Source organism: Megascapheus bottae, chromosome 31, assembly GCF_031878675.1.
Source record: "Megascapheus bottae isolate mThoBot1 chromosome 31, mThoBot2.hap1, whole genome shotgun sequence".
NCBI lineage: Eukaryota > Metazoa > Chordata > Mammalia > Rodentia > Geomyidae > Megascapheus > Megascapheus bottae.
Genome location: NC_143539.1, coordinates 488522 through 498304, shown reverse-complemented (window position 1 = coordinate 498304; position 9783 = coordinate 488522). Strand labels below are relative to the sequence as shown.

Here is a 9783-nt window from a genome sequence, read left to right as displayed (position 1 = left end):
GAAAACAGATCGGAGTCTGACCTTCATTCTCCTCCCGCTCCCGGCCCACCATCCTGCTGGAACCAAACTTCTGCCTCCAGATGCATCTGAAGAGAAGCGTAAGAACTTGGGGGCCCCCCTCTGCTACTGGGGGACCCTGGGGATTCTGGCCAGGTCTAGTGTCTGGGCACAGCTCTGCCCTGGGGCCAGGGGCATCAGAAGTCCACTGCAAAGCCCACAACTAAGAGAGAGGCTGGGGCGGAGCGGCTCAAGGAAGGACAGGGGCTCCCGCCAGCGTCGGGAGGCAGAGACAGGGGAGGACTGTGATTTGAGGCCAGCCTAGAGTTAGTGAGAACCCATCTCTAAGAGCAGCCAGCCACGGTGGCCCGGGCATGTAGCCCCGGCTCTGAGGCAGACTTAAAGAGAGTCCCAACCCAGTCCAGCCTGAGTGAAGAAGGCAAGACACTCTCTGGAAAATACCTGCCGAGTGAACGCTGCTTGGCCAGCCGGGGGCCCTGTGTTCAAGCCTCAGGATAATAATACTATAAGTTTAGGGGCCTGGAGTTTGGCCTAGCACTCACGAAGACCCGGGTTCGATTCCTCAGTATCACATACATAGAAAAGTCCGGAAGTGGTGCTGTGGCTCACGTGGTGGAGCTCTAGTCGTGAGAAAGCCCAGGGACAGCGCTCAGTCCTGAGTTCAAGCCGCAGGACTGGAAAATAAAACGTAATAACATAAACACACTTTTGGCTTTTCTGCTCAAGGCTGGCACACCACCGCTCCAGTCCCACCTCCACTTCCAGTATTAAACATTGAATTTTAAAGTGTGTGTGCAAGAGGAGGTTGGCTCCCAGTCCGTAACCCTAGCAACTGGATTACTGTGATGTAAGGCCAGCTCAGGAAAAACAAAATCCTGTGAGACTCCATCTGGGCCAAAGCCCGGGCATGGTGGTGCCCTTCACCGCCCCCCGTCCTCACGGGGTGACAGACGAGGCAGGGCCGGAGGGTGGCTGACCGAGGGAGAAGCCAGGGCCGGGCCATGGCGCTAACCCTGCTGTGTCTCCCACACCCGCTGTGTCTCCCGCGCCTGACGTGTCTCCTGTCCCCGTTTCCACATGAACCACTGCCTCACCTTCCACTCTGCCCTCCCTTCCAGTCAAGTGTAAGTGTCAGCCCCCTCCACGCAAAGTGGGGACTCCCCCTCAGTAGGAGGGAAGGCGACGCCGCCGATCCCCACTCCCCTCCACACTGAGACCCCCACCCAGAACACAGGTGGGGTGGGGGGACAAATGGAGGGACTTCCAGAAGGCTGATGGGCTTCTGTGACTCCATGAAACTGTGTGCAAGAGAGGGGGTGGGGGAGAGGCAGAGAGAGGGAGGGAGAGACAGACGCACAGAGAGAAGCCAGGTGCTAGTGGCTTATATCTGGAATCCCAGCTACTCAGCAGGCTGAGAGTTGAAGATCAGTTTGAAGCCAGCTCAGGAAGAGAAATCCCTGTGATTTTCTTTGTTGTTGTGAGTTGTGGGGCTTGAACTCTGGGCCTGGGCGTTGTCCCTGAGCTCTTCAGCTCAAGGCTACCGCCCTACCCTTGAGCCACAGCCCCACTTCCCGTTTTCTAGTGGTTAGCTGGGGATAAGAGTCACAGACTGAGATGCCCAGGTTGGTTTTGAACCACGATTCTCAGATCTCAGCCTCCTGAGTAGCTCCGAAACTGAAATTCTTATCTCCAATTAACCAACCAAAAGCCAGAAGTCATAAAGCACCAGCAGCCTTGAGTGGAAGGGTCGGGGACCGCACCTAGGCCCTGAGTTCAAGGCCCAGGGCTCTCTCTCCGTCTCTGTCTCTCTCTCTGTCTCTCTCTCTCTCTCTCTCACACACACACACACACACACACACACACACACACGCACACACACGCACACAGCTGGACATCAGGAGAAAGACGCCCATGTCCATGTGGGTCTGAGGCACACAGGAGGTTGGGTGGGATTCTGATTTTCGTTATGATTTCCGAGCGTTAACACGGTGGGGTGCAGCCGGGGTGCCGGGATGGTGGGGGCCCCAGGTGGCTGCATGATGGGCGGGGCCGGCCTTGGGGCACAGCACCCCTTCTGGCCCTGATCTGTCCCGTGTCAGCGCACTCGCTGACACTTTAGCTCATTTCCTGTTCTCTCCACGCTCGGCTGGAAACCACGGACCAGTGCTGAAAGGTAAGATGGTTGGTGGCTCTTCCCCTCCACATTGTTCTTGGCTCTTCCCCACAGCCCAGCTCCTCCTCTAGAGCTAGAAAAATGGAGACCTGGAGCACTTTACCTCTGCACCCTACTTCTAGGCCCTGCTCCCCTGGAATTACACGCAGCTGGTTCACACCTTGGCGAGCGTACAAAGCCAGGAGATGAAACAGCCTATCCCAGCACCGGAGCTCACGCCCATAACCCAGCTACTGGGAGGCTGAGACTGGAGGGTTAGGATGAGAGGCAGGGCGGGAGAGTCGAGAGACTCTTATCTCCAACTAATCCCCCCCCCCCCCCCCCCCCCGGCAACAAAATGTCAAAAATGGAGCTGTGGTTCAAGGGTGCAGTCGACATTGAGAAAAAGACCCAGGGGTGGTGCCCAGGTCCTGAGTTCAGTTCTAAAGTAAAGCTAGGCAAGCTCTCCCTGGCCCCAGGGGCTCTGAGCCTGAGTCCTCCCTAATCTCACCGACAGACAGCCCGGGGCCTGCCCTGCCTCCCAGCATCTAACCTTGGCTTTGTTTTTCTAATTCTGTCTTCAATCCATAACACCCCGGGCTCCATGTTCTGCCTGTAACCCTGGTCCCGCTGCCTCCCTCCAGGCATCCTGGGTAAGTGGGGTTTTGAAGATTCATTCAGAGGCCAGAGGCGTCTCGGGGGCTTCTGGGGGGGAGGGGACGTGGAGGCCACCCGGATCCTGTCCAGGGGAGGGGATGGCGAAGAGCTGGTCACCCAGCAGCCTCTCCCCGCAGGGATGATGAACAGACTGACCCCGGAGGGTGAGTGTGGGAGCGCCCAGGCACCTGCCTGCCCGGAGCGGGGGAGGGGGGGGGGGAGGGGGGGGAGGGGGTCTGCTATGGCTCCCACACTCGGCCATGAACACGTGCGCACGCGGCAGAACGTGGCCGGAGAGGAACGTGCAAGGCAGCACCTCCCCTCCACCCGCCCCCTCCACCCAGCGTGGTGCCCAGCTGCTGTCTCAGCCATGGGCACCCAGGCAGGGAAGTCCACCAGGCTCTTATCTCCAGGCCCCAGCACAAGACTGTACGCAGAGCGGTGGTTCAAGTGGGAGAGCGCCAGCAGAAAACGCTAAGGGACAGTGCCCAGGCCCCGAGCTCCAGGCCCAGGCCTGGTGTGCACACAGTCAGCTGTCTGAGCTCCAGGCCTGGTGTGCACACAGTCAGCTGTCTGAGCTCCAGGCCTGGTGTGCACACAGTCAGCTGTCTGAGCTCCAGGCCTGGTGTGCACACAGTCAGCCAGGACTACTGGGACCCCCCCCCCACCTGCTGGCCCGCCCAACCCCACTGCTCTTGAGGGTCTCAGACAAAACGCGACTTCCCCCTTGGGACTTCCCCTGGCGCCCCAGTGCAGCGCCTGTCACCCCGCAGGCTCCCTCAGTGGCTGGCAGGCCTGCCCCTGCTCCGGGGCCTCTACTGCAGCCCAAGCCCCTCGAGCACCACACTGCCCCGTGAGTCAGGACCCCACAGTGAACGTGTTTTTCTTTCTCTCTCTGCCCCCATCCCAGTGGCATCTGGTGGCCCGCATTCGCACTCAGACAGGACAGAGGACGAAGGTGAGTGTGGCAAAGGCTGACATCTCTGAACCGAATTTCTCCTTCTGTGCCTTGAAGGTCCTGGCTTAAAAAGACCAAAAAACCAAAGCCAAAACCTGGGCTAGGTGTGTGGCAGTGCATTCTTATAATCCCAGCTCCCTGGGAGGCAGAAACTGGAGGATCGGAGTCTGAGGCTAGCCTCAGACATGAGACCTTGTCAAAGAAAAGGAAAAACAAAGCAGAAAGGGCAGGGGACGGGGCTGCAGGATGACATGCCTGCCTAGTAAGAGGAAAAGCCAGAAAAGAATCTGGGAAGGCTGGCTCAAGGCCTGGTGCTCGGCCACGGGTACCAGGAGAATAATGAGGGCACCTAGGGTGTGTGGCGCCTAGCCAGGGCTCCCCTGCCCTCCCCCCGAATCACCAAGGGGCTCGCCGCCCCCCTTCTGCCAGTGCCAGGGAGCTTGCTATGACCTGAAGCAGCTGGCATGCTTCATGCACGAATGCTCAGACAGCCAACTCTGCAAGCCACGGAGGCATCGTGGCTCGCCTGGCTCAGTGCTCAGGAGATGGCGATGGGGAGGGTAGAGATTTAGAGGCAGGGGTGTCTCTCCCCAAAATAGGCTCAAAGTCAAAGAGGCCTGGGGGCAGCCTGAGGCTCAACTGGTACAAAACCCTCTCAGCATCACCAGGCCCTGAGTTCAAGCCCCAGCACCTCCCCATCTACCCCCACCCAAAAAAGAATAGCTTTGAAAATACCCAAATGAGGGAAGAAAGGAGTCCCCCCAATGCACAGGGGTTAACACAGCTCCATTCTCTTCCTCCACTCCTCACACTTGCCCTCGACTGCCTCTACTCCTCCAGCAACAAGTAAGTTATGTGTTGATCTTTCCTTTCCTGGGACCATATGATGGATTTTTTCAGATACAGGAAGGAAGGAAGGAAGGAAGGAAGGAAGGAAGGGAAGGAAGACAGACTCTGGGGTGGTGCATCTGGCATCAGGGAAGTTGAGACAGTGGGATTTTGAGTTTGAGGCCATCCTGAGCTACATAGTGAGAGAAGAAGAGCCAGGGGCAGTGGCTGTCGCCTGTCGTCTAGCTACGCAGGAGGCTGAGGTCCGAGGATCATGGTAGAAGCAACCAGCCAAAGCAAGAAAAGTCCCGGAGAGAATGTTATCTCCAATAAACTACTTAAAAAGAAAAAGGCCTAGGGCCGGGAGCGTGTCCTGGCAATCGCCAAGCCCTGGGTTTGATTTTTCCATGTCACACACACGGTCACGGGCGCCTTCCGCCCTGCTCTCCACCCCACGTGAAGCACTCCCCACTGCCTCTGGGGGTTGGGGGGCTTGTTAACACCCTTCTCTCCACTCTTCTCACCTCTGCCCTGCCGTCTCTACAGCACTGAAACGTGAGTTCACATTTGCTCCCTTCTGGTTTCTCCCCGTGTGCGTGTGTGTGCGCGTGTGTGTGCGTGCGTGTGTGTGTGCGTGTGTGTGCGTGTGTGTGTGTGCGTGTGTGTGCATGTGTGTGTGTGCGTGTGTGTGCGTGCGTGTGCATGTGCGTGTGTGTGTGCGTGTGTGTGCGTGTGTGTGCATGTGTGTGCGTGCGTGTGTGTGTGCGTGCGTGTGTGTGCGTGTGCGTGTGTGTGTGCGTGTGTGTGCGTGCGTGTGTGTGTGTGTGCGTGTGTGCGTGTGCGTGTGTGTGCGTGTGTGTGTGTGTATACACGTGTGCGCTGGCCCAGGGCTTCTTCACTCCAGCTGGTGCTGTGCCACTTGCGCTGGCTTTTTGGTGATTCATAGGAGATCAGGGTGTCAGGTCCTTCTGTGCCGGGCTGGCTCTGGACCTTGGTCCTCCCCTCTCAGCCTACTGAGCAGCTAGGGTGACAGGTGTGACCCACCGCGCCCGTCTCTTTTCTATAAAGAGCACCGAGCCGGCCTGCCAGGCGCTGGGGGCTCTTACCTGGCTTCAGGCAACCTGGAGCCGCTGCTCCCAATAAAACGTCACGAAAAGGTGGGTGAGCCACTGCTGTCCCCGTCATCCTCGCTGCTCAGGAGGCTGAGACGGAAGAAACACAGTTCGAAGCCAGCCTGACCAGAAAAGGCTGTGGGACAAAGTTATCTTCAGTGAATCACAGAAAAAGCCAGAAGCAGAAGTGTGGCTCAAATGGAAGAGCAGCAGCCTGAGCCAAGCATGTCAGGGACAGCGTCCAGGCCCTTAGCTCATGCCGGGACTAACCCCCCCCACACACACACACAGAGCAGAGTCCGGAAGGCAGCGGGAGGTGGGGCTATGACCAGCGCCCCGCGTGAGCCAGGCAAGGTGCCAGCGTCACGTGGGGGCAGTATGGCCCCTGGCCAGCCTGGAGCCTGCGGGCAGGCCCTGGGTTTGTGCTGAGTGAACCCCCTCTCTCACCACCCTGCATGTACGCTGTGACCTCCTCTCGTTGACCCGGCTTGGGCCGCCATCCTTCTGAACAAACCACAGAGATTCTAGGTGAGTTCTTGCTCCATGACGGGGGGGGGGGGGTTGCCCCCCCCCCGCCCCGGTCTCTGTGTCCAGAGGCCTCTACCTTGTCCAGCCAGCCTCCTAAGGGACAGCTGGCGGGCCAGCCTGGGCGGGCGGCTGGGGTGGGTTATCCGAGCACACCTGCCTCTGGGCCCTTCTCCTCCGCAGGTTTGCTGAGTCTCCAGGTGGTGAATGGTAGGTGGGACCCCACATCCACGCTGTCCCCTGAGAAGATGGGCAGGGGGGCAGGGAGTAGAGGCCAGGGGCCAGGAAGGGGGATGTTCCCAAGGTCTTGAGGGAGCCATGGGGCCTAGATATGCAGGGACCTGGGGCAGGAGCACTCCCGGGCCCGGGGCAGGGGGACAGAGGGAGGGCCCTGAGGGGGGACAGAGGGAGGGCCCTGAGGGGGGACAGGGGGAGGGCCCTGAGAGAGGACCAGGGCGGCAGGGGGGTCAGAGTCCAGAGGCATCTATTCCAGACTGTAGAGGTAATTGTTGATTTTTGTCCCTCCTCTTCCTTCCTAGAAGAGACAAGCAGGGACTGCAAGGAGGAAGGTGGGGCTGGCACCATCTTTTCCAGTCTGGGGGCAGGGAGTGGACACACTCAGGAAGGGCTGGGGTGTCAGGTCCCCACTCCAGATCCTGCCCTCTGGAAGGTGCCACAACCCCCAGGGCGCCTTCCCCTCACCTCCGGTGTTGAGGTTCCCCCCCACACACACCCCTGAACAAGAGAGTCTGAGCATGTGGTTCAGTGGTTGAGAACCTACTCGATCCCATGAGGCCTCAAGTTCAAATCCCAGTGCTGTCCAAAGGAGACTCATACCCATGTCAATGACATTGGGTAAGTTACCAAAGCATTCCAAACAACAGGTGGTATCTGCTGGGAGGGAGGGAGGGAGGGAGGGAGGGGGGGGGAGGGCCAGGACGTGTCTTCCTCCCTCCTGAGTTTATCTTCATGCTGGCACCCTGACTTGGGTTTGGGACTCCGTGTTTAAGCTGGTGTGTCTTCTGCTATGTCTGTTCGAGTATGAACCCTTGTGAGACAAAGGGAAGGAGGTGGGGCGGGCAGGGGGTTAAGAAGCAGCATGCTCACCACCATGTCCATCATGTCACATCAGGTGCTGGGGTGGCCCCGAGGCGCGCCTGGACGAGGGGTGACTTGTCTGGGGCAGTGGGCCCGGCCAGGCTGAGCACTGTCGGAGCTGGGATGGGCCGGGGAGGGCGGGACTCCAGGCTGGAGGGGACGAGGGCCTCTCCTGCCTTGGCTTGTCCCCAGAGAACGCAGTGAACCCAGCAAACCCGGCGAACCCAGAGAATCCGGCAAACCCGGTGAACCCAGCAAACCCAGCGTACCCGGCAAACCCGGCGCACCCCGTGGACCCAGAGAAGCCGGCAAACCCGGTGAACCTGGCAAACCCAGCGTACCCGGTGAACCCAGCAAACCCGGTGTACCCGGCAAACCCGGTGTACCCGGCAAACCCGGCGTACCCGGTGAACCCGGCAAACCCGGTGTACCCGGCGTACCCAGTCCCAGCGAACCCAGCATACCCGGCGAACCCAGCATACCCATCGTACCCCGTGAACCCGGCAAACCCCCCTCACCCGGTGAACCCAGTGAAGATCGTGACCACCACCCTCCTGCCCCTGAGGTCGGGCCCGAGGAGGTCGGGGTGGAACTTCCTGAGGTGTGCCTACATGATGGTCACCTTCTTATTCGTGTCCTACAACAGAGGGGACTGGGTAAGGCCCGGACGCCAGGCGCCATTGGATGGGGTGCTGGGGCGGGCAGGGAGGGAGTCAGAGAAAGGGGGCGTCACAGGCCAGGCACTGTGCTGAGGCGTCACCCCGGCTATCCCCAAGGCTGAGACCCGAGGAGCTGGGACAGGACAGCCCCGGGGACTCTGATCTCCAGTTAGCCACCAAAAGTGGCGCCATGGCCCAAGTGGTAGCGTGCTAGCCTACCACTTGCAAAAGCTCAGCGACAATGCCCAGGCCCTGGGTTCAAGTCCCATCACACACAAGCATGCTTGCATGCAAGCGTGCATAGGTGTCACAGAAGTCACTTATGGGGACAGAGAACTGGAAGATGGGGCAGAGCACGGGTCAGGGAAGCTGAGGCTGTACAGGACAATCCGATGTAGGATTCTGCAGCCAGGAGGAAGGGGGGGAGGAGGGGAGGAGGGGAGGAGGAAGCTCACGTGTCCTTCTCCTATCCTCCAAGTGTTACTGCCACTACTGTAACCCCGAGCTGGACGCCAGGTACGGTGAGCGGAGGGGCTGGCTCCGGCCTGTGGCGGGGCAGGTTTATCACCCTTCATCTCAAGCCGCTTCCTGTGAGGAGCAGCAAAAGAGAGGGGAAATGGAGGCATCACATCTCGTGAACCCGACTCTGAGACGGGAGGGGGGTGGTTTACAACCATGGGGGATGACAGTGGGGGTGACCGTGGGCTCCAGGGGTGGGGTGGAGCTCGGGATCGCATGACCTGAAGAGATGCACGCACGTCTCTCTCCCTTCTTTCCTCCAGCAGACAGCGTGATCCCTGCTGTGCTTTCTAAGGGATCCGGCCTTCCACCCCCCTTCCCCTCCCCCTCCCCAGAAAGCAGTGCCCCTGCGCGGACAGCGTGGAGGTCCACCCCCGGCATGGTCCCCCCATCTCCCCCTGCTCTGCCTCCCCATCTCCTCCTGCTCTGCTGCAGACATTAAACACCTGTTCCAGGAGTGGCCGAGCCCTTGTTTCTTCCATTGAGCAGTGGCGGGACTGCCCAGCGTCGGGTGCCACCCAGTCCTGGCAGGCCCTGGAACTGCCAGAGCCCGGCCAGGCCTGCCCCTGTTCTCTGGCGGCCAGGCGGCCAGGCCTGCCCCTGTTCTCTGGCGGCCAGGCCTGCCCCTGTTCTCTGGCATGCCAGGCCTGCCCCTGTTCTCTGGTGGCCAGGCCTGCCCCTGTTCTCTGGCATGCACGGTCAGGGCCGGCCCTGAGGAAATGCGCGCGGAGACCTGGCTGTCCTGGAGTGGCCTGGTCTCAGGGCCTGAGCTCAGAGCCTGGGCTGTGGCTGAGCTTTTCCACTCAGCTCCTCATTCCACACTGAAACCGCAGTTCCGTTTCCAGCTTTTTGGGGGTTGAGAGTCTCACAGATGTTTCTGCCTGGGCTGGCTTTGAACCAGCATCCTCTGATTTCAGCCTCAGGAGCTGGGCTCACAGAGCTGTCACAGACAAGCCTCTGGGGTTCTCCTCCCTTCATCTCCAGCATCAGCTCCACGCAGGCCTCCCACGGGGCCTGCACACGGATCCACAGGCCGCCCAGGCCCTAACCACAGGGAACTGCGTGTGTGGGCAGCGCCCACCTCCTGCCCGCCGTCCCCAGCCCAGCCTGGATGGCTGCTGGGTGGCGAATGCCCGGGAGAACCGGTGCCTAGCTTTAGAAAGCCCCCGGGCCAGGCCGGGCGTGTGGGTGCCAGCCTGTCAGGGTCGTCAGGAGGCAGAGGTCAGAGGCTCCAGGAGGAGGGCCACAACCCGGGTC

At 60.2% G+C, this 9783-nt stretch overlaps 3 long non-coding RNA genes across 3 annotated transcripts; 2 read left to right on the top strand and 1 right to left on the bottom strand.

The window, feature by feature from the left end:
- Positions 1 to 517: 517 nt before the first annotated feature.
- LOC150043359 (uncharacterized) lies at positions 518 to 7438 on the bottom strand. Its single transcript, XR_016533386.1, has 5 exons — positions 7358 to 7438; positions 6330 to 6785; positions 6173 to 6229; positions 5720 to 5815; positions 518 to 692 (listed from the first exon to the last, which is right to left on the bottom strand). It is a non-coding gene; the product is annotated as an uncharacterized LOC150043359 (long non-coding RNA).
- LOC150043358 (uncharacterized) lies at positions 6177 to 7730 on the top strand. Its single transcript, XR_016533384.1, has 4 exons — positions 6177 to 6253; positions 6434 to 6460; positions 6790 to 6819; positions 7541 to 7730. It is a non-coding gene; the product is annotated as an uncharacterized LOC150043358 (long non-coding RNA).
- A 140-nt stretch (positions 7731 to 7870) lies between these two features.
- Positions 7871 to 8931, top strand: LOC150043357 (uncharacterized). Its single transcript, XR_016533385.1, has 3 exons — positions 7871 to 8004; positions 8486 to 8523; positions 8790 to 8931. It is a non-coding gene; the product is annotated as an uncharacterized LOC150043357 (long non-coding RNA).
- Positions 8932 to 9783: the final 852 nt, after the last annotated feature.